Genomic DNA, 22711 nt, shown 5'->3' with positions numbered 1-22711 from the left:
CTAACGCAACAAGTTTGAGAACATTTGTATTATATAATGAAATCTTCCCCTACTTCTCTGCTTTTTCAAATCCACAATCGGATTTGAAATCAAATAAACCAATCTGTAACTAGAGCTGTTTTAGAAAGACACTGTTGGTGGGTTACTACCTGATTTCAAAATCGTATCAACCAATCTGTAACTAGAGTTGTTTTAGATAGACACTGTTGGTTGAATACTACCTGCTGTAAATCTTGTCAGAAGTTAGCAGATTTACTACATTCCAAACAACTGCCGATTTGACCACTAACGCAACAAGTTTGAGAAAAATGGTATCATATGATGAAATCTTCCCCTACTTCTCTGCTTTTCAAATCCACAATCGATTTCAAAATCGTATCTACCAATTTGTAACTAGAGCTGTTTTAGAAAGAATTTGTTGGTGGGTTACAAACTGCTGTAAATCTTGTGAGAAATTAGCAGATTCACTACATTCCAAACAACTTCCAATTCGACCACTAACACAAGAATTTAGAGAAAAATTGTATTATATAATGAAATCTTCCCCTACCTCTCTGCTTTTTCAAATCGACAATCAGATTTGAAATCGTGTTAGCCAATCTGTAACTAGAGCTTTTTTTTTTTTTTTTTATAAACTATTGGTGGGCTACTACCTGCTGTAAATCTTGTCAGAAGTTAGCAGATTCACTACATTAAAAACAACTGCTGATTTGACCACTAACGCAACAGGTTTGAGAAAAATGGTATCATATAATGAAATCTTCCCCTACTTCTCTGTTCTTCAAATCCACAATCGATTTCAAAATCGTATCTACCAATTTGTAACTAGAGCTATTTTAGAAATAATTTGTTGGTGGGTTACTATCTGCTGTAAATCTTTTCAGAAGTTAGCAGATTCACTACATTAAAAACAACTGCCGATTTGACCCCTAACGAAACAAGTTTGAGAAAAGTGGTATCATATAATGAAATACTTCCCTACTTCTCTGCTTTTCAAATCCACAATCGATTTCAAAATCGTATTAGCAAATCTGTAAGTAGCGCTGTTTTAGAAATAAACTGTTGGTGGGTTACTACCTTCTGTAAATCTTGTCAGAAGTTAGCAGATTCACTACATTAAAAACAACTGCCGATTTGACCACTAACGCAACAAGTTTGAGAAAAATGATAGCATATAATGAAATCTTCCCCTACTTCTCTGCTTTTCAAATCCACAATCGATTTCAAAATCGTATCAACCAATCTGTAACTAGAGCTGCTTAGAAAGACACTGTTGGTGGGTTACTATCTGCTGTAAATCTTTTCAGAAGTTAGCAGATTCACTACATTAAAAACAACTGCCGATTTGACCACTAACGCAACAAGTTTGAGAAAAATGAAAGCATATAATGAAATCTTCCCCTACTTCTCTGCTTTTCAAATCCACAATCGATTTCAAAATCGTATAAACCAATTTGTAACTAGAGCTGCTTAGAAAGACACTGTTGGTGGGTTACTATCTGCTGTAAATCTTGTGAGAAATTAGCAGATTCACTACATTCCAAACAACTTCCAATTTGACCACTAACGCAACAAGTTTGAGAACATTTGTATTATATAATGAAATCTTCCCCTACTTCTCTGCTTTTTCAAATCCACAATCGGATTTGAAATCAAATAAACCAATCTGTAACTAGAGCTGTTTTAGAAAGACACTGTTGGTGGGTTACTACCTGATTTCAAAATCGTATCAACCAATCTGTAACTAGAGTTGTTTTAGATAGACACTGTTGGTTGAATACTACCTGCTGTAAATCTTGTCAGAAGTTAGCAGATTTACTACATTCCAAACAACTGCCGATTTGACCACTAACGCAACAAGTTTGAGAAAAATGGTATCATATGATGAAATCTTCCCCTACTTCTCTGCTTTTCAAATCCACAATCGATTTCAAAATCGTATCTACCAATTTGTAACTAGAGCTGTTTTAGAAAGAATTTGTTGGTGGGTTACAAACTGCTGTAAATCTTGTGAGAAATTAGCAGATTCACTACATTCCAAACAACTTCCAATTCGACCACTAACACAAGAATTTAGAGAAAAATTGTATTATATAATGAAATCTTCCCCTACCTCTCTGCTTTTTCAAATCGACAATCAGATTTGAAATCGTGTTAGCCAATCTGTAACTAGAGCTTTTTTTTTTTTTTTATAAACTGTTGGTGGGCTACTACCTTCTGTAAATCTTGTCAGAAGTTAGCAGATTCACTACATTAAAAACAACTGCCGATTTGACCACTAACGCAACAAGTTTGAGAAAAATGAAAGCATATAATGAAATCTTCCCCTACTTCTCTGCTTTTCAAATCCACAATCGATTTCAAAATCGTATAAACCAATTTGTAACTAGAGCTGCTTAGAAAGACACTGTTGGTGGGTTACTATCTGCTGTAAATCTTGTGAGAAATTAGCAGATTCACTACATTCCAAACAACTTCCAATTTGACCACTAACGCAACAAGTTTGAGAACATTTGTATTATATAATGAAATCTTCCCCTACTTCTCTGCTTTTTCAAATCCACAATCGGATTTGAAATCAAATAAACCAATCTGTAACTAGAGCTGTTTTAGAAAGACACTGTTGGTGGGTTACTACCTGATTTCAAAATCGTATCAACCAATCTGTAACTAGAGTTGTTTTAGATAGACACTGTTGGTTGAATACTACCTGCTGTAAATCTTGTCAGAAGTTAGCAGATTTACTACATTCCAAACAACTGCCGATTTGACCACTAACGCAACAAGTTTGAGAAAAATGGTATCATATGATGAAATCTTCCCCTACTTCTCTGCTTTTCAAATCCACAATCGATTTCAAAATCGTATCTACCAATTTGTAACTAGAGCTGTTTTAGAAAGAATTTGTTGGTGGGTTACAAACTGCTGTAAATCTTGTGAGAAATTAGCAGATTCACTACATTCCAAACAACTTCCAATTCGACCACTAACACAAGAATTTAGAGAAAAATTGTATTATATAATGAAATCTTCCCCTACCTCTCTGCTTTTTCAAATCGACAATCAGATTTGAAATCGTGTTAGCCAATCTGTAACTAGAGCTTTTTTTTTTTTTTTATAAACTGTTGGTGGGCTACTACCTTCTGTAAATCTTGTCAGAAGTTAGCAGATTCACTACATTAAAAACAACTGCTGATTTGACCACTAACGCAACAGGTTTGAGAAAAATGGTATCATATAATGAAATCTTCCCCTACTTCTCTGTTCTTCAAATCCACAATCGATTTCAAAATCGTATCTACCAATTTGTAACTAGAGCTATTTTAGAAATAATTTGTTGGTGGGTTACTATCTGCTGTAAATCTTTTCAGAAGTTAGCAGATTCACTACATTAAAAACAACTGCCGATTTGACCCCTAACGAAACAAGTTTGAGAAAAGTGGTATCATATAATGAAATACTTCCCTACTTCTCTGCTTTTCAAATCCACAATCGATTTCAAAATCGTATTAGCAAATCTGTAAGTAGCGCTGTTTTAGAAATAAACTGTTGGTGGGTTACTACCTTCTGTAAATCTTGTCAGAAGTTAGCAGATTCACTACATTAAAAACAACTGCCGATTTGACCACTAACGCAACAAGTTTGAGAAAAATGATAGCATATAATGAAATCTTCCCCTACTTCTCTGCTTTTCAAATCCACAATCGATTTCAAAATCGTATCAACCAATCTGTAACTAGAGCTGCTTAGAAAGACACTGTTGGTGGGTTACTATCTGCTGTAAATCTTGTCAGAAGTTAGCAGATTTACTACATTAAAAACAACTGCTGATTTGACCACTAATGCAACAGGTTTGAGAAAAATTGTATCATATAATGAAATCTTCCCCTATTTCTCTGATTTTCAAATCCACAATCGATTTCAAAATCGTATCAACCAATCTGTAACTAGAGCTGCTTAGAAAGACACTGTTGGTGGGTTACTATCTGCTGTAAATTTTGTCAGAAGTTAGCAGATTTACTACATTCCAAACAACTGCCGATTTGACCACTAACACAACAAGTTTGAGAAAAATGCTAACATATAATGAAATCTTCCCATACTTCTCTGCTTTTCAAATCCACTATCGATTTCAAAATCGTATCTACCAATTTGTAACTAAAGCTATTTTAGAAATAATTTGTTGGTGGGTTACTATCTGCTGTAAATCTTTTCAGAAGTTAGCAGATTCACTACAGTAAAAACAACTGCCGATTTGACCACTAACGAAACAAGTTTGATAAAAGTGGTATCATATAATGAAATCCTTCCCTACTTCTCTGCTTTTCAAATCCACAATCGATTTCAAAATCGTATTAGCCAATCTGTAAGTAGCGCTGTTTTAGAAATAAACTGTTGGTGGGTTACTACCTTCTGTAAATCTTCTCAGAAGTTAGCAGATTCACTACATTAAAAACAACTGCCGATTTGACCACTAACGCAACAAGTTTGAGAAAAATGATAGCATATAATGAAATCTTCCCCTACTTCTCTGCTTTTCAAATCCACAATCGATTTCAAAATCGTATCAACCAATTTGTAACTAGAGCTGCTTAGAAAGACACTGTTGGTGGGTTACTATCTGCTGTAAATCTTGTGAGAAATTAGCAGATTCACTACATTCCAAACAACTTCCAATTTGACCACTAACGCAACAAGTTTGAGAACATTTGTATTATATAATTAAATCTTCCCCTACTTCTCTGCTTTTTCAAATCCACAATCGGATTTGAAATCAAATAAACCAATCTGTAACTAGAGCTGTTTTAGAAAGACACTGTTGGTGGGTTACTACCTGATTTCAAAATCGTATCAACCAATCTGTAACTAGAGTTGTTTTAGATAGACACTGTTGGTTGAATACTACCTGCTGTAAATCTTGTCAGAAGTTAGCAGATTTACTACATTCCAAACAACTGCCGATTTGACCAGTAACGCAACAAGTTTGAGAAAAATGGTATCATATGATGAAATCTTCCCCTACTTCTCTGCTTTTCAAATCCACAATCGATTTCAAAATCGTATCTACCAATTTGTAACTAGAGCTGTTTTAGAAATAATTTGTTGGTGGGTTACTATCTGCTGTAAATCTTTTCAGAAGTTAGCAGATTCACTACATTAAAAACAACTGCCGATTTGACCACTAACGCAACAAGTTTGAGAAAAGTGATATCATATAATGAAATCCTTCCCTACTTCTCTGCTTTTCAAATCCACAATCGATTTCAAAATCGTATTAGCCAATCTGTAAGTAGCGCTGTTTTAGAAATAAACTGTTGGTGGGTTACTACCTTCTGTAAATCTTGTCAGAAATTAGCAGATTCACTACATTCCAAACAACTTCCAATTTGACCACTAACGCAACAAGTTTGAGAACATTTGTATTATATAATGAAATCTTCCCCTACCTCTCTGCTTTTTCAAATCGACAATCAGATTTGAAATCGTGTCAGCCAATCTGTAACTAGAGCTTCTTTTTTTTTTTTTTTTTTACTGTTGGTGGGCTACTACCTGCTGTAAATCTTGTCAGAAGTTAGCAGATTCACTACATTAAAAACAACTGCTGATTTGACCACTAACGCAACAGGTTTGAGAAAAATGGTATCATATAATGAAATCTTCCCCTACTTCTCTGATTTTCAAATCCACAATCGATTTCAAAATCATATCAACCAATCTGTAACTAGAGCTGCTTAGAAAGACACTGTTGGTGGGTTACTATCTGCTGTAAATCTTGTCAGAAGTTAGCAGATTTACCACATTCCAAACAACTGCCGATTTGACCACTAACACAACAAGTTTGAGAAAAATGGTATCATATAATGAAATCTTCCCCTACTTCTCTGATTTTCAAATCCAAAATCGATTTCAAAATCGTATCAACCAATCTGTAACTAGAGCTGCTTAGAAAGACACTGTTGGTGGGTTACTATCTGCTGTAAATCTTGTCAGAAGTTAGCAGATTTACTATACTAAAAACAACTGCTGATTTGACCACTAACGCAACAGATTTGAGAAAAATTTTATCATACAATGAAATCTTCCCCTATTTCTCTGATTTTCAAATCCACAATCGATTTCAAAATCGTATCAACCAATCTGTAACTAGAGCTGCTTAGAAAGACACTGTTGGTGGGTTACTATCTGCTGTGAATTTTGTCAGAAATTAGCAGATTTACTACATTCCAAACAACTGCCGATTTGACCACTAACACAACAAGTTTGAGAAAAATGCTATCATATAATGAAATCTTCCCCTACTTCTCTGCTTTTCAAATCCACAATCGGATTTGAAATCGTATCAACCAATCTGTAACTAGAGTTGTTTTAGATAGGCAATGTTGGTTTGTTGCTACCTGCTGTAAATCTTATCAGAAGTTAGCAGATTTACTACATTCCAAACAACTGCCGACTTGACCACTAACCCAACAAGTTTGAGAAAAATGCTATCATATAATGAAATCTTCCCCTACTTCTCTGCTTTTCAAATCCACAATCGGATTTGAAATCGTATCAACCAATCTGTAACTAGAGTTGTTTTAGATAGACAATGTTGGTTTGTTGCTAACTTCTGTAAATCTTATCAGAAGTTAGCAGATTCACTGCATTAAAAACAACTGCCGATTTGACCCCTAACGAAACAAGTTTGAGAAAAGTGGTATCATATAATGAAATCCTTCCCTACTTCTCTGCTTTTCAAATCCACAATCGATTTCAAAATCGTATCAACCAATTTGTAACTAGAGCTGCTTAGAAAGACACTGTTGGTGGGTTACTATCTGCTGTAAATCTTGTGAGAAATTACTAGATTCACTACATTCCAAACAACTTCCAATTTGACCACTAACGCAACAAGTTTGAGAACATTTGTATTATATAATGAAATCTTCCCCTACTTCTCTGCTTTTTCAAATCCACAATCTGATTTGAAATCAAATAAACCAATCTGTAACTAGAGCTGTTTTAGAAAGACACTGTTGGTGGGTTACTACCTGATTTCAAAATCGTATCAACCAATCTGTAACTAGAGTTGTTTTAGATAAACACTGTTGGTTGAATACTACCTGCTGTACATCTTGTCAGAAGTTAGCAGATTTACTACATTCCAAACAACTGCCGATTTGACCACTAACGCAACAAGTTTGAGAAAAATGGTATCATATGATGAAATCTTCCCCTACTTCTCTGCTTTTCAAATCCACAATCGATTTCAAAATCGTATCTACCAATTTGTAACTAGAGCTGTTTTAGAAAGAATTTGTTGGTGGGTTACAAACTGCTGTAAATCTTGTGAGAAATTAGCAGATTCACTACATTCCAAACAACTTCCAATTTGACCACTAACGCAACAATTTTGAGAAAAATTGTATTATATAATGAAATCTTCCCCTACCTCTCTGCTTTTTCAAATCGCCAATCAGATTTGAAATCGTGTTAGCCAATCTGTAACTAGAGCTTTTTTTTTTTTTTTATAAACTGTTGGTGGGCTACTACCTGCTGTAAATCTTGTCAGAAGTTAGCAGATTCACTACATTAAAAACAACTTACTTAACAAATATTTTAGACCCTTTTCATGCAAAATGTATAAAAAATTTGTTTCACGTTTGTTATAAAAAAAAAAAAATTATCCCTTCATATGCCGAACTAGTTGCAATGTGGATTTAGCCTAAAACATGATTTTAGAAAATATTAATTGAAAAAAGCTTTTTAAAAAATCACATTTGAAAACCATTGTATATTATATTCTACATATGTCCTTCTAGTGCTGAACGTTAAAAAAAATATTTTAGACCCTTTTAATGCAAAATGTATAAAAAATATTTTACTCGTTTGTTATAAAAAAAAACTGTGTATCCCTTCATATGCCGAACTAGTTGCATTGTGGATTTAGCTTAAAACATGATTTTAGACAATATTCATGGAAAACAGGTTTTTTTTAAATCACATTTGAAAACCCTTGTATATTGTATTCTACATCTGTCCTTCTAGTGCTGAACGTAAAAAAAATATTTTAGACCCTTTTCATGCAAAATGTATAAAAAATGTTTTTCACGTTTGTTATAAAAAAAACTGTGTATCCCTTCATATGCCGAACTAGTTGCATTGTGGATTTAGCCTAAAACATGATTTTAGAAAAGATTAATTGCAAAAAGCTTTTAAAAAAATCACATTTGAAAAATCTTGTATATTTTATTCTACATATGTCCTTCTAGTGCTGAACTTAAAAAAGAAATATTTTAGACCCTTTTCATGCAAAATGTATAAAAAATATTTTTCTCGTTTGTTATTAAAAAAACTATGTATTTCTTCATATGCCAAGCTAGTTGCATTGTGGATTTAGCCTAAAACATGATTTTAGACAATATTCATGGAAAACAGGTTTTTTTAATCACATTTGAAAACCCTTGTATATTGTATTCTACATCTGTCCTTCTAGTGCTGAACGTAAAAAAAATATTTTAGACCCCTTTCATGCAAAATGTATAAAAAATATTTTTCACCTTTTTAATAAAAAAAACTGTGTATCCCTTCATATGCCGAACTAGTTGCATTGTGGATTTAGCCTAAAACATGATTTTAGACAATATTCATGGAAAACAGGTTTTTTTTAAATCACATTTGAAAACCCTTGTATATTGTATTCTACATCTGTCCTTCTAGTGCTGAACGTAAAAAAAATATTTTAGACCCCTTTCATGCAAAATGTATACAAAATATTTTTCACGTTTGTTATAAAAAAACTGTGTATCCCTTCATATGCCGAACTAGTTGCATTGTGGATTTAGCCTAAAACATGATTTTAGACAATATTCATGGAAAACAGGTTTTTTTTAAATCACATTTGAAAACCCTTGTATATTGTATTCTACATCTGTCCTTCTAGTGCTGAACGTAAAAAAAATATTTTAGACCCCTTTCATGCAAAATGTATACAAAATATTTTTCACGTTTGTTATAAAAAAACTGTGTATCCCTTCATATGCAGAACTAGTTGCATTGTGGATTTAGCCTAAAACATGATTTTAGAAAAGATTAATTGAAAAAAGCTTTTTAAAAAATCACATTTGAAAACCCTTGTATATTTTATTCTACATATGTCCTTCTAGTGCTGAACGTTAAAAAAAATATTTTAGACCCTTTTCATGCAAAATGTATAAAAAAAATTTTTATCGTTTGTTATAAAAAAAACTATGTATCTCTTCATATGCCAAACTAGTTGCATTGTGGATTTAGCCTAAAACATGATTTTAGACAATATTCATTGAAAAAAGCTTTTTAAAAAATCACATTTGAAAACCCTTGTATATTGTATTCTACATCTGTCCTTCTAGTGCTGAACGTAAAAAAAATATTTTAGACCCCTTTCATGCAAAATGTATACAAAATATTTTTCACGTTTGTTATAAAAAAACTGTGTATCCCTTCATATGCCGAACTAGTTGCATTGTGGATTTAGCCTAAAACATGATTTTAGACAATATTCATGGAAAACAGGTTTTTTTTAAATCACATTTGAAAACCCTTGTATATTGTATTCTACATCTGTCCTTCTAGTGCTGAACGTAAAAAAAATATTTTAGACCCCTTTCATGCAAAATGTATACAAAATATTTTTCACGTTTGTTATAAAAAAACTGTGTATCCCTTCATATGCAGAACTAGTTGCATTGTGGATTTAGCCTAAAACATGATTTTAGAAAAGATTAATTGAAAAAAGCTTTTTAAAAAATCACATTTGAAAACCCTTGTATATTTTATTCTACATATGTCCTTCTAGTGCTGAACGTTAAAAAAAATATTTTAGACCCTTTTCATGCAAAATGTATAAAAAAATTTTTTATCGTTTGTTATAAAAAAAACTATGTATCTCTTCATATGCCAAACTAGTTGCATTGTGGATTTAGCCTAAAACATGATTTTAGACAATATTCATTGAAAAAAGCTTTTTAAAAAATCACATTTGAAAACCCTTGTATATTGTATTCTACATCTGTCCTTCTAGTGCTGAACGTAAAAAAAATATTTTAGACCCTTTTCATGCAAAATGTATAAAAAATATTTACACGATTGTTATAAAAAAACTGTGTATCCCTTCATATGCCGAACTAGTTGCATTGTGGATTTGGCCTAAAACATGATTTTAGAAAATATTCATTGAAAAAGCTTTTAAAAAAATCACATTTGAAAACCCTTGTATATTGTATTCTACATCTGTCCTTCTAGTGCAGAACGTAAAAAAAATATTTTAGACCCCTTTCATGCAAAATGTATAAAAAATATTTTTCACCTTTGTAATAAAAAAAACTGTGTATCCCTTCATATGCCGAACTAGTTGCATTGTGGATTTAGCCTAAAACATGATTTTAGACAATATTCTTGGAAAACAGGTTTTTTTTAAATCACATTTGAAAACCCTTGTATATTGTATTCTACATCTGTCCTTCTAGTGCTGAACGTAAAAAAAATATTTTAGACCCTTTTCATGCAAAATGTATACAAAATATTTTTCACGTTTTTATAAAAAAACTGTGTATCCCTTCATATGCCGAACTAGTTGCATTGTGGATTTAGCCTAAAACATGATTTTAGACAATATTCATGGAAAACAGGTTTTTTTTAAATCACATTTGAAAACCCTTGTATATTTTATTCTACATCTGTCCTTCTAGTGCAGAACGTAAAAAAAATATTTTAGACCCCTTTCATGCAAAATGTATAAAAAATATTTTTCACCTTTGTAATAAAAAAAACTGTGTATCCCTTCATATGCCGAACTAGTTGCATTGTGGATTTAGCCTAAAACATGATTTTAGACAATATTCTTGGAAAACAGGTTTTTTTTAAATCACATTTGAAAACCCTTGTATATTGTATTCTACATCTGTCCTTCTAGTGCTGAACGTAAAAAAAATATTTTAGACCCTTTTCATGCAAAATGTATACAAAATATTTTTCACGTTTTTATAAAAAAACTGTGTATCCCTTCATATGCCGAACTAGTTGCATTGTGGATTTAGCCTAAAACATGATTTTAGACAATATTCATGGAAAACAGGTTTTTTTTAAATCACATTTGAAAACCCTTGTATATTTTATTCTACATCTGTCCTTCTAGTGCTGAACGTAAAAAAAAATATTTTAGACCCTTTTCATGCAAAATGTATAAAAAATATTTTTCACGTTTGTTGTAAAAAAACTGTGTATCCCTTCATATGCCGAACTAGTTGCATTGTGGATTTAGCCTAAAACATGATTTTAGAAAAGATTAATTGCAAAAAGCTTTTTAAAAAAATCACATTTGAAAACCCTTGTATATTTTATTCTACATATGTCCTTCTAGTGCTGAACGTAAAAAAAAAATATTTTAGACCCTTTTCATGCAAAATGAATAAAAAATATTTTTCTCGTTTGTTATAAAAAAAACTATGTATCTCTTCATATGCCAAACTAGTTGCATTGTGGATTTAGCCTAAAACATGATTTTAGACAATATTCATGGAAAACAGGTTTTTTTTATCACATTTGAAAACCCTTGTATATTGTATTCTACATCTGTCCTTCTAGTGCTGAACGTAAAAAAAATATTTTAGACCCCTTTCATGCAAAATGTATAAAAAATATTTTTCACCTTTGTAATAAAAAAAACTGTGTATCCCTTCATATGCCGAACTAGTTGCATTGTGGATTTAGCCTAAAACATGATTTTAGACAATATTCTTGGAAAACAGGTTTTTTTTAAATCACATTTGAAAACCCTTGTATATTGTATATTACATCTGTCCTTCTAGTGCTGAACGTAAAAAAAATATTTTAGACCCTTTTCATGCAAAATGTATACAAAATATTTTTCACGTTTGTTATAAAAAAACTGTGTATACCTTCATATGCCGAACTAGTTGCATTGTGGATTTAGCCTAAAACATGATTTTAGACAATATTCATGGAAAACAGTTTTTTTTTAAATCACATTTGAAAACCCTTGTATATTGTATTCTACATCTGTCCTTCTAGTGCTGAACGTAAAAAAAAATATTTTAGACCCTTTTCATGCAAAATGTATAAAAAATATTTTTCACGTTTGTTGTAAAAAAAACTGTGTATCCCTTCATATGCCGAACTAGTTGCATTGTGGATTTAGCCTAAAACATGATTTTAGACAATATTCTTGGAAGACAGTTTTTTTTTTAATCACATTTGAAAACCCTTGTATATTGTATTCTACATCTGTCCTTGTAGTGCTGAACGTAAAAAAAATATTTTAGACCCTTTTCATGCAAAATGTATACAAAATATTTTTCACGTTTGTTATAAAAAAACTGTATATCCCTTCATATGCCGAACTAGTTGCATTGTGGATTTAGCCTAAAACATGATTTTAGACAATATTCATGGAAAACAGGTTTTTTTTAAATCACATTTGAAAACCCTTGTATATTGTATTCTACATCTGTCCTTCTAGTGCTGAACGTAAAAAAACATATTTTAGACCCTTTTCATGCAAAATGTATAAAAAATATTTTTCACGTTTGTTGTAAAAAAACTGTGTATCCCTTCATATGCCGAACTAGTTGCATTGTGGATTTAGCCTAAAACATGATTTTAGAAAAGATTAATTGAAAAAATATTTTAAAAAAATCACATTTGAAAACCCTTGTATATTTTATTCTACATATGTCCTTCTAGTGCTGAACGTTAAAAAAAATATTTTAGACCCTTTTCATGCAAAATGTATAAAAAATATTTTTCTCGTTTGTTATAAAAAAAAACTATGTATGTCTTCATATGCCAAACTAGTTGCATTGTGGATTTAGCCTAAAACATGATTTTAGACAATATTCATGGAAAACAGGGTTTTTTTTATCACATTTGAAAACCCTTGTATATTGTATTCTACATCTGTCCTTCTAGTGCTGAACGTAAAAAAAATATTTTAGACCCTTTTCATGCAAAATGTATAAAAAATATTTACACGTTTGTTATAAAAAAATGTGTATCCCTTCATATGCCGAACTAGTTGCATTGTGGATTTAGCCTAAAACATGATTTTAGAAAATGTTCATTGAAAAAAGCTTTTTTAAAAATCACATTTGAAAACCTTGTATATTATATTCTACATATGTCCTTCTAGTGCTGAACGTTAAAAAAAATATTTTAGACCCTTTTCATGCAAAATGTATAAAAATTATTTTTCTCGTTTGTTATAAAAAAAACTATGTATCTCTTCATATGCCAAACTAGTTGCATTGTGGATTTAGCCTAAAACATGATTTTAGACAATATTCTTGGAAAACAGGGTTTTTTTAAATCACATTTGAAAACCCTTGTATATTGTATATTACATCTGTCCTTCTAGTGCTGAACGTAAAAAAAACATTTTAGACCCTTTTCATGCAAAATGTATACAAAATATTTTTCACGTTTGTTATAAAAAAACTGTGTATACCTTCATATGCCGAACTAGTTGCATTGTGGATTTAGCCTAAAACATGATTTTAGACAATATTCATGGAAAACAGGTTTTTTTTAAATCACATTTGAAAACCCTTGTATATTGTATACTACATCTGTCCTTCTAGTGCTGAACGTAAAAAAAAATATTTTAGACCCTTTTCATGCAAAATGTATAAAAAATATTTTTCACGTTTGTTGTAAAAAAAACTGTGTATCCCTTCATATGCCGAACTAGTTGCATTGTGGATTTAGCCTAAAACATGATTTTAGACAATATTCTTGGAAAACAGTTTTTTTTTTAATCACATTTGAAAACCCTTGTATATTGTATTCTACATCTGTCCTTCTAGTGCTGAACGTAAAAAAAATATTTTAGACCCTTTTCATGCAAAATGTATACAAAATATTTTTCACGTTTGTTATAAAAAAACTGTGTATCCCTTCATATGCCGAACTAGTTGCATTGTGGATTTAGCCTAAAACATGATTTTAGACAATATTCATGGAAAACAGGTTTTTTTTAAATCACATTTGAAAACCCTTGTATATTGTATTCTACATATGTCCTTCTAGTGCTGAACGTAAAAAAACATATTTTAGACCCTTTTCATGCAAAATGTATAAAAAATATTTTTCACGTTTGTTGTAAAAAAACTGTGTATCCCTTCATATGCCGAACTAGTTGCATTGTGGATTTAGCCTAAAACATGATTTTAGAAAAGATTAATTGAAAAAATCTTTTAAAAAAATCACATTTGAAAACCCTTGTATATTTTATTCTACATATGTCCTTCTAGTGCTGAACGTTAAAAAAAATATTTTAGACCCTTTTCATGCAAAATGTATAAAAAATATTTTTATTGTTTGTTATAAAAAAAAAATATGTATCTCTTCATATGCCAAACTAGTTGCATTGTGGATTTAGCCTAAAACATGATTTTAGACAATATTCATGGAAAACAGGGTTTTTTTTATCACATTTGAAAACCCTTGTATATTGTATTCTACATCTGTCCTTCTAGTGCTGAACGTAAAAAAAATATTTTAGACCCTTTTCATGCAAAATGTATAAAAAATATTTACACGTTTGTTATAAAAAAAATGTGTATCCCTTCATATGCCGAACTAGTTGCATTGTGGATTTAGCCTAAAACATGATTTTAGAAAATGTTCATTGAAAAAAGCTTTTTTTTAAATCACATTTGAAAACCTTGTATATTATATTCTACATATGTCCTTCTAGTGCTGAACGTTAAAAAAAATATTTTAGACCCTTTTCATGCAAAATGTATAAAAATTATTTTTCTCGTTTGTTATAAAAAAAACTATGTATCTCTTCATATGCCAAACTAGTTGCATTGTGGATTTAGCCTAAAACATGATTTTAGACAATATTCATGGAAAACAGGTTTTTTTTAATCACATTTGAAAACCCTTGTATATTGTATTTTACATCTGTCCTTCTAGTGCTGAACGTAAAAAAAATATTTTAGACCCTTTTCATGCAAAATGTATACAAAATATTTACACGTTTGTTATAAAAAAACGGTGTATCCCTTCATATGCCGAACTAGTTGCATTGTGGATTTAGCCTAAAACATGATTTTAGAAAATATTCATTGAAAAAAGCTTTTTAAAAAATCACATTTGAAAACCCTTGTATATTGCATTCTACATATGTCCTTCTAGTGCTGAACGTAAAAAAAACATATTTTAGACCATTTTAATGCAAAATGTATAAAAAATGTTTTTCTCGTTTGTTATAAAAAAAAACTGTGTATCACTTCATATGCCGAACTAGTTGCATTGTGGATTTAGCCTAAAACATGATTTTAGACAATATTCATGGAAAACAGGTTTTTTTTAAATCACATTTGAAAACCCTTGTATATTGTATTCTACATCTGTCCTTCTAGTGCTGAACGTAAAAAAAATATTTTAGACCCCTTTCATGCAAAATGTATACAAAATATTTTTCACGTTTGTTATAAAAAAACTGTGTATCCCTTCATATGCAGAACTAGTTGCATTGTGGATTTAGCCTAAAACATGATTTTAGAAAAGATTAATTGAAAAAAGCTTTTTAAAAAATCACATTTGAAAACCCTTGTATATTTTATTCTACATATGTCCTTCTAGTGCTGAACGTTAAAAAAAATATTTTAGACCCTTTTCATGCAAAATGTATAAAAAAATTTTTTATCGTTTGTTATAAAAAAAACTATGTATCTCTTCATATGCCAAACTAGTTGCATTGTGGATTTAGCATAAAACATGATTTTAGACAATATTCATTGAAAAAAGCTTTTTAAAAAATCACATTTGAAAACCCTTGTATATTGTATTCTACATCTGTCCTTCTAGTGCTGAACGTAAAAAAAATATTTTAGACCCCTTTCATGCAAAATGTATACAAAATATTTTTCACGTTTGTTATAAAAAAACTGTGTATCCCTTCATATGCCGAACTAGTTGCATTGTGGATTTAGCCTAAAACATGATTTTAGACAATATTCATGGAAAACAGGTTTTTTTTAAATCACATTTGAAAACCCTTGTATATTGTATTCTACATCTGTCCTTCTAGTGCTGAACGTAAAAAAAATATTTTAGACCCCTTTCATGCAAAATGTATACAAAATATTTTTCACGTTTGTTATAAAAAAACTGTGTATCCCTTCATATGCCGAACTAGTTGCATTGTGGATTTAGCCTAAAACATGATTTTAGAAAATATTCATTGAAAAAAGCTTTTTAAAAAATCACATTTGAAAACCCTTGTATATTGCATTCTACATATGTCCTTCTAGTGCTGAACGTAAAAAAAACATATTTTAGACCATTTTAATGCAAAATGTATAAAAAATGTTTTTCTCGTTTGTTATAAAAAAAAACTGTGTATCACTTCATATGCCGAACTAGTTGCATTGTGGATTTAGCCTAAAACATGATTTTAGACAATATTCATGGAAAACAGGTTTTTTTTAAATCACATTTGAAAACCCTTGTATATTGTATTCTACATCTGTCCTTCTAGTGCTGAACGTAAAAAAAATATTTTAGACCCCTTTCATGCAAAATGTATACAAAATATTTTTCACGTTTGTTATAAAAAAACTGTGTATCCCTTCATATGCAGAACTAGTTGCATTGTGGATTTAGCCTAAAACATGATTTTAGAAAAGATTAATTGAAAAAAGCTTTTTAAAAAATCACATTTGAAAACCCTTGTATATTTTATTCTACATATGTCCTTCTAGTGCTGAACGTTAAAAAAAATATTTTAGACCCTTTTCATGCAAAATGTATAAAAAAATTTTTTATCGTTTGTTATAAAAAAAACTATGTATCTCTTCATATGCCAAACTAGTTGCATTGTGGATTTAGCCTAAAACATGATTTTAGACAATATTCATTGAAAAAAGCTTTTTAAAAAATCACATTTGAAAACCCTTGTATATTGTATTCTACATCTGTCCTTCTAGTGCTGAACGTAAAAAAAATATTTTAGACCCCTTTCATGCAAAATGTATACAAAATATTTTTCACGTTTGTTATAAAAAAACTGTGTATCCCTTCATATGCCGAACTAGTTGCATTGTGGATTTAGCCTAAAACATGATTTTAGACAATATTCATGGAAAACAGGTTTTTTTTAAATCACATTTGAAAACCCTTGTATATTGTATTCTACATCTGTCCTTCTAGTGCTGAACGTAAAAAAAATATTTTAGACCCCTTTCATGCAAAATGTATACAAAATATTTTTCACGTTTGTTATAAAAAAACTGTGTATCCCTTCATATGCAGAACTAGTTGCATTGTGGATTTAGCCTAAAACATGATTTTAGAAAAGATTAATTGAAAAAAGCTTTTTAAAAAATCACATTTGAAAACCCTTGTATATTTTATTCTACATATGTCCTTCTAGTGCTGAACGTAAAAAAAAATATTTTAGACCCTTTTCATGGAAAATGTATAAAAAAATTTTTTATCGTTTGTTATAAAAAAAACTATGTATCTCTTCATATGCCAAACTAGTTGCATTGTGGATTTAGCCTAAAACATGATTTTAGACAATATTCATTGAAAAAAGCTTTTTAAAAAATCACATTTGAAAACCCTTGTATATTGTATTCTACATCTGTCCTTCTAGTGCTGAACGTAAAAAAAATATTTTAGACCCTTTTCATGCAAAATGTATAAAAAATATTTACACGATTGTTATAAAAAAACTGTGTATCCCTTCATATGCCGAACTAGTTGCATTGTGGATTTGGCCTAAAACATGATTTTAGAAAATATTCATTGAAAAAGCTTTTTAAAAAATCACATTTGAAAACCCTTGTATATTGTATTCTACATCTGTCCTTCTAGTGCAGAACGTAAAAAAAATATTTTAGACCCCTTTCATGCAAAATGTATAAAAAATATTTTTCACCTTTGTAATAAAAAAAACTGTGTATCCCTTCATATGCCGAACTAGTTGCATTGTGGATTTAGCCTAAAACATGATTTTAGACAATATTCTTGGAAAACAGGTTTTTTTTAAATCACATTTGAAAACCCTTGTATATTGTATTCTACATCTGTCCTTCTAGTGCTGAACGTAAAAAAAATATTTTAGACCCTTTTCATGCAAAATGTATACAAAATATTTTTCACGTTTTTATAAAAAAACTGTGTATCCCTTCATATGCCGAACTAGTTGCATTGTGGATTTAGCCTAAAACATGATTTTAGACAATATTCATGGAAAACAGGTTTTTTTTAAATCACATTTGAAAACCCTTGTATATTTTATTCTACATCTGTCCTTCTAGTGCAGAACGTAAAAAAAATATTTTAGACCCCTTTCATGCAAAATGTATAAAAATTATTTTTCTCGTTTGTTATAAAAAAAACTATGTATCTCTTCATATGCCAAACTAGTTGCATTGTGGATTTAGCCTAAAACATGATTTTAGACAATATTCTTGGAAAACAGGGTTTTTTTAAATCACATTTGAAAACCCTTGTATATTGTATATTACATCTGTCCTTCTAGTGCTGAACGTAAAAAAAACATTTTAGACCCTTTTCATGCAAAATGTATACAAAATATTTTTCACGTTTGTTATAAAAAAACTGTGTATACCTTCATATGCCGAACTAGTTGCATTGTGGATTTAGCCTAAAACATGATTTTAGACAATATTCATGGAAAACAGGTTTTTTTTAAATCACATTTGAAAACCCTTGTATATTGTATTCTACATCTGTCCTTCTAGTGCTGAACGTAAAAAAAAATATTTTAGACCCTTTTCATGCAAAATGTATAAAAAATATTTTTCACGTTTGTTGTAAAAAAAACTGTGTATCCCTTCATATGCCGAACTAGTTGCATTGTGGATTTAGCCTAAAACATGATTTTAGACAATATTCTTGGAAAACAGTTTTTTTTTTAATCACATTTGAAAACCCTTGTATATTGTATTCTACATCTGTCCTTCTAGTGCTGAACGTAAAAAAAATATTTTAGACCCTTTTCATGCAAAATGTATACAAAATATTTTTCACGTTTGTTATAAAAAAACTGTGTATCCCTTCATATGCCGAACTAGTTGCATTGTGGATTTAGCCTAAAACATGATTTTAGACAATATTCATGGAAAACAGGTTTTTTTTAAATCACATTTGAAAACCCTTGTATATTGTATTCTACATATGTCCTTCTAGTGCTGAACGTAAAAAAACATATTTTAGACCCTTTTCATGCAAAATGTATAAAAAATATTTTTCACGTTTGTTGTAAAAAAACTGTGTATCCCTTCATATGCCGAACTAGTTGCATTGTGGATTTAGCCTAAAACATGATTTTAGAAAAGATTAATTGAAAAAATCTTTTTAAAAAATCACATTTGAAAACCCTTGTATATTTTATTCTACATATGTCCTTCTAGTGCTGAACGTTAAAAAAAATATTTTAGACCCTTTTCATGCAAAATGTATAAAAAATATTTTTATTGTTTGTTATAAAAAAAAAATATGTATCTCTTCATATGCCAAACTAGTTGCATTGTGGATTTAGCCTAAAACATGATTTTAGACAATATTCATGGAAAACAGGGTTTTTTTTATCACATTTGAAAACCCTTGTATATTGTATTCTACATCTGTCCTTCTAGTGCTGAACGTAAAAAAAATATTTTAGACCCTTTTCATGCAAAATGTATAAAAAATATTTACACGTTTGTTATAAAAAAAATGTGTATCCCTTCATATGCCGAACTAGTTGCATTGTGGATTTAGCCTAAAACATGATTTTAGAAAATGTTCATTGAAAAAAGCTTTTTTTTAAATCACATTTGAAAACCTTGTATATTATATTCTACATATGTCCTTCTAGTGCTGAACGTTAAAAAAAATATTTTAGACCCTTTTCATGCAAAATGTGTAAAAATTATTTTTCTCGTTTGTTATAAAAAAAACTATGTATCTCTTCATATGCCAAACTAGTTGCATTGTGGATTTAGCCTAAAACATGATTTTAGACAATATTCAGGGAAAACAGGTTTTTTTTAATCACATTTGAAAACCCTTGTATATTGTATTTTACATCTGTCCTTCTAGTGCTGAACGTAAAAAAAATATTTTAGACCCTTTTCATGCAAAATGTATAAAAAATATTTACACGTTTGTTATAAAAAAACGGTGTATCCCTTCATATGCCGAACTAGTTGCATTGTGGATTTAGCCTAAAACATGATTTTAGAAAATATTCATTGAAAAAAGCTTTTTAAAAAATCACATTTGAAAACCCTTGTATATTGCATTCTACATATGTCCTTCTAGTGCTGAACGTAAAAAAACATATTTTAGACCATTTTAATGCAAAATGTATAAAAAATGTTTTTCTCGTTTGTTATAAAAAAAAACTGTGTATCACTTCATATGCCGAACTAGTTGCATTGTGGATTTAGCCTAAAACATGATTTTAGACAATATTCTTGGAAAACAGGTTTTTTTTTAATCACATTTGAAAACCCTTGTATATTGTATTCTACATCTGTCCTTCTAGTGCTGAACGTAAAAAAAATATTTTAGACCCTTTTCATGAAAAATGTATAAAAAATATTTTACTCGTTTGTTATAAAAAAACTGTGTATCCCTTCATATGCCGAACTAGTTGCATTGTGGATTTAGCCTAAAACATGATTTTAGAAAATATTCATTGAAAAAAGCTTTTTAAGAAATCACATTTGAAAACCCTTGTATATTGTATTCTACATATGTCCTTCTAGTGCTGAACGTAAAAAAACATATTTTAGACCATTTTAATGCAAAATGTATAAAAAATGTTTTTCTCGTTTGGTATTAAAAAAAACTGTGTATCACTTCATATAACGAACTAGTTGCATTGTGGATTTAGCCTAAAACATGATTTTAGACAAATTTCTTGGAAAACAGTTTTTTTTTTAATCACATTTGAAAACCCTTGTATATTGTATTCTACATCTGTCCTTCTAGTGCTGAACGTAAAAAAAATATTTTAGACCCTTTTCATGAAAAATGTATAAAAAATATTTTACTCGTTTGTTATAAAAAAAACTGTGTATCACTTCATATGCCGAACTAGTTGCATTGTGGATTTAGCCTAAAACATGATTTTAGACAATATTCATGGAAAACAGGTTTTTTTTTATCACATTTGAAAACCCTTGTATATTGTATTCTACATCTGTCCTTCTAGTGCTGAACGTAAAAAAAATATTTTAGACCCTTTTCATGCAAAATGTATAAAAAATATTTACACGTTTGTTATAAAAAAAATGTGTATCCCTTCATATGCCGAACTAGTTGCATTGTGGATTTAGCCTAAAACATGATTTTAGAAAATGTTCATTGAAAAAAGCTTTTTTTAAAATCACATTTGAAAACCTTGTATATTATATTCTACATATGTCCTTCTAGTGCTGAACGTTAAATAAAATATTTTAGACCCTTTTCATGCAAAATGTATAAAAATTATTTTTCTCGTTTGTTATAAAAAAAACTATGTATCTCTTCATATGCCAAACTAGTTGCATTGTGGATTTAGCCTAAAACATGATTTTAGACAATATTCATGGAAAACAGGTTTTTTTTAATCACATTTGAAAACCCTTGTATATTGTATTTTACATCTGTCCTTCTAGTGCTGAACGTAAAAAAAATATTTTAGACCCTTTTCATGCAAAATGTATAAAAAATATTTACACGTTTGTTATAAAAAAACGGTGTATCCCTTCATATGCCGAACTAGTTGCATTGTGGATTTAGCCTAAAACATGATTTTAGAAAATATTCATTGAAAAAAGCTTTTTAAAAAATCACATTTGAAAACCCTTGTATATTGCATTCTACATATGTCCTTCTAGTGCTGAACGTAAAAAAACATATTTTAGACCATTTTAATGCAAAATGTATAAAAAATGTTTTTCTCGTTTGTTATAAAAAAAAACTGTGTATCACTTCATATGCCGAACTAGTTGCATTGTGGATTTAGCCTAAAACATGATTTTAGACAATATTCTTGGAAAACAGGTTTTTTTTTAATCACATTTGAAAACCCTTGTATATTGTATTCTACATCTGTCCTTCTAGTGCTGAACGTAAAAAAAATATTTTAGACCCTTTTCATGAAAAATGTATAAAAAATATTTTACTCGTTTGTTATAAAAAAAACTGTGTATCCCTTCATATGCCGAACTAGTTGCATTGTGGATTTAGCCTAAAACATGATTTTAGAAAATATTCATTGAAAAAAGCTTTTTAAGAAATCACATTTGAAAACCCTTGTATATTGTATTCTACATATGTCCTTCTAGTGCTGAACGTAAAAAAACATATTTTAGACCATTTTAATGCAAAATGTATAAAAAATGTTTTTCTCGTTTGGTATTAAAAAAAACTGTGTATCACTTCATATAACGAACTAGTTGCATTGTGGATTTAGCCTAAAACATGATTTTAGACAAATTTCTTGGAAAACAGTTTTTTTTTTAATCACATTTGAAAACCCTTGTATATTGTATTCTACATCTGTCCTTCTAGTGCTGAACGTAAAAAAAATATTTTAGACCCTTTTCATGAAAAATGTATAAAAAATATTTTACTCGTTTGTTATAAAAAAAACTGTGTATCACTTCATATGCCGAACTAGTTGCATTGTGGATTTAGCCTAAAACATGATTTTAGA

This window comes from Coregonus lavaretus (genome assembly GCF_964263955.1).
Source record: "Coregonus lavaretus genome assembly, chromosome: 4".
NCBI lineage: Eukaryota > Metazoa > Chordata > Actinopteri > Salmoniformes > Salmonidae > Coregonus > Coregonus lavaretus.
The sequence above is the reverse complement of the archived record's forward strand: the minus strand, read 5'-3'. Positions refer to the sequence as shown.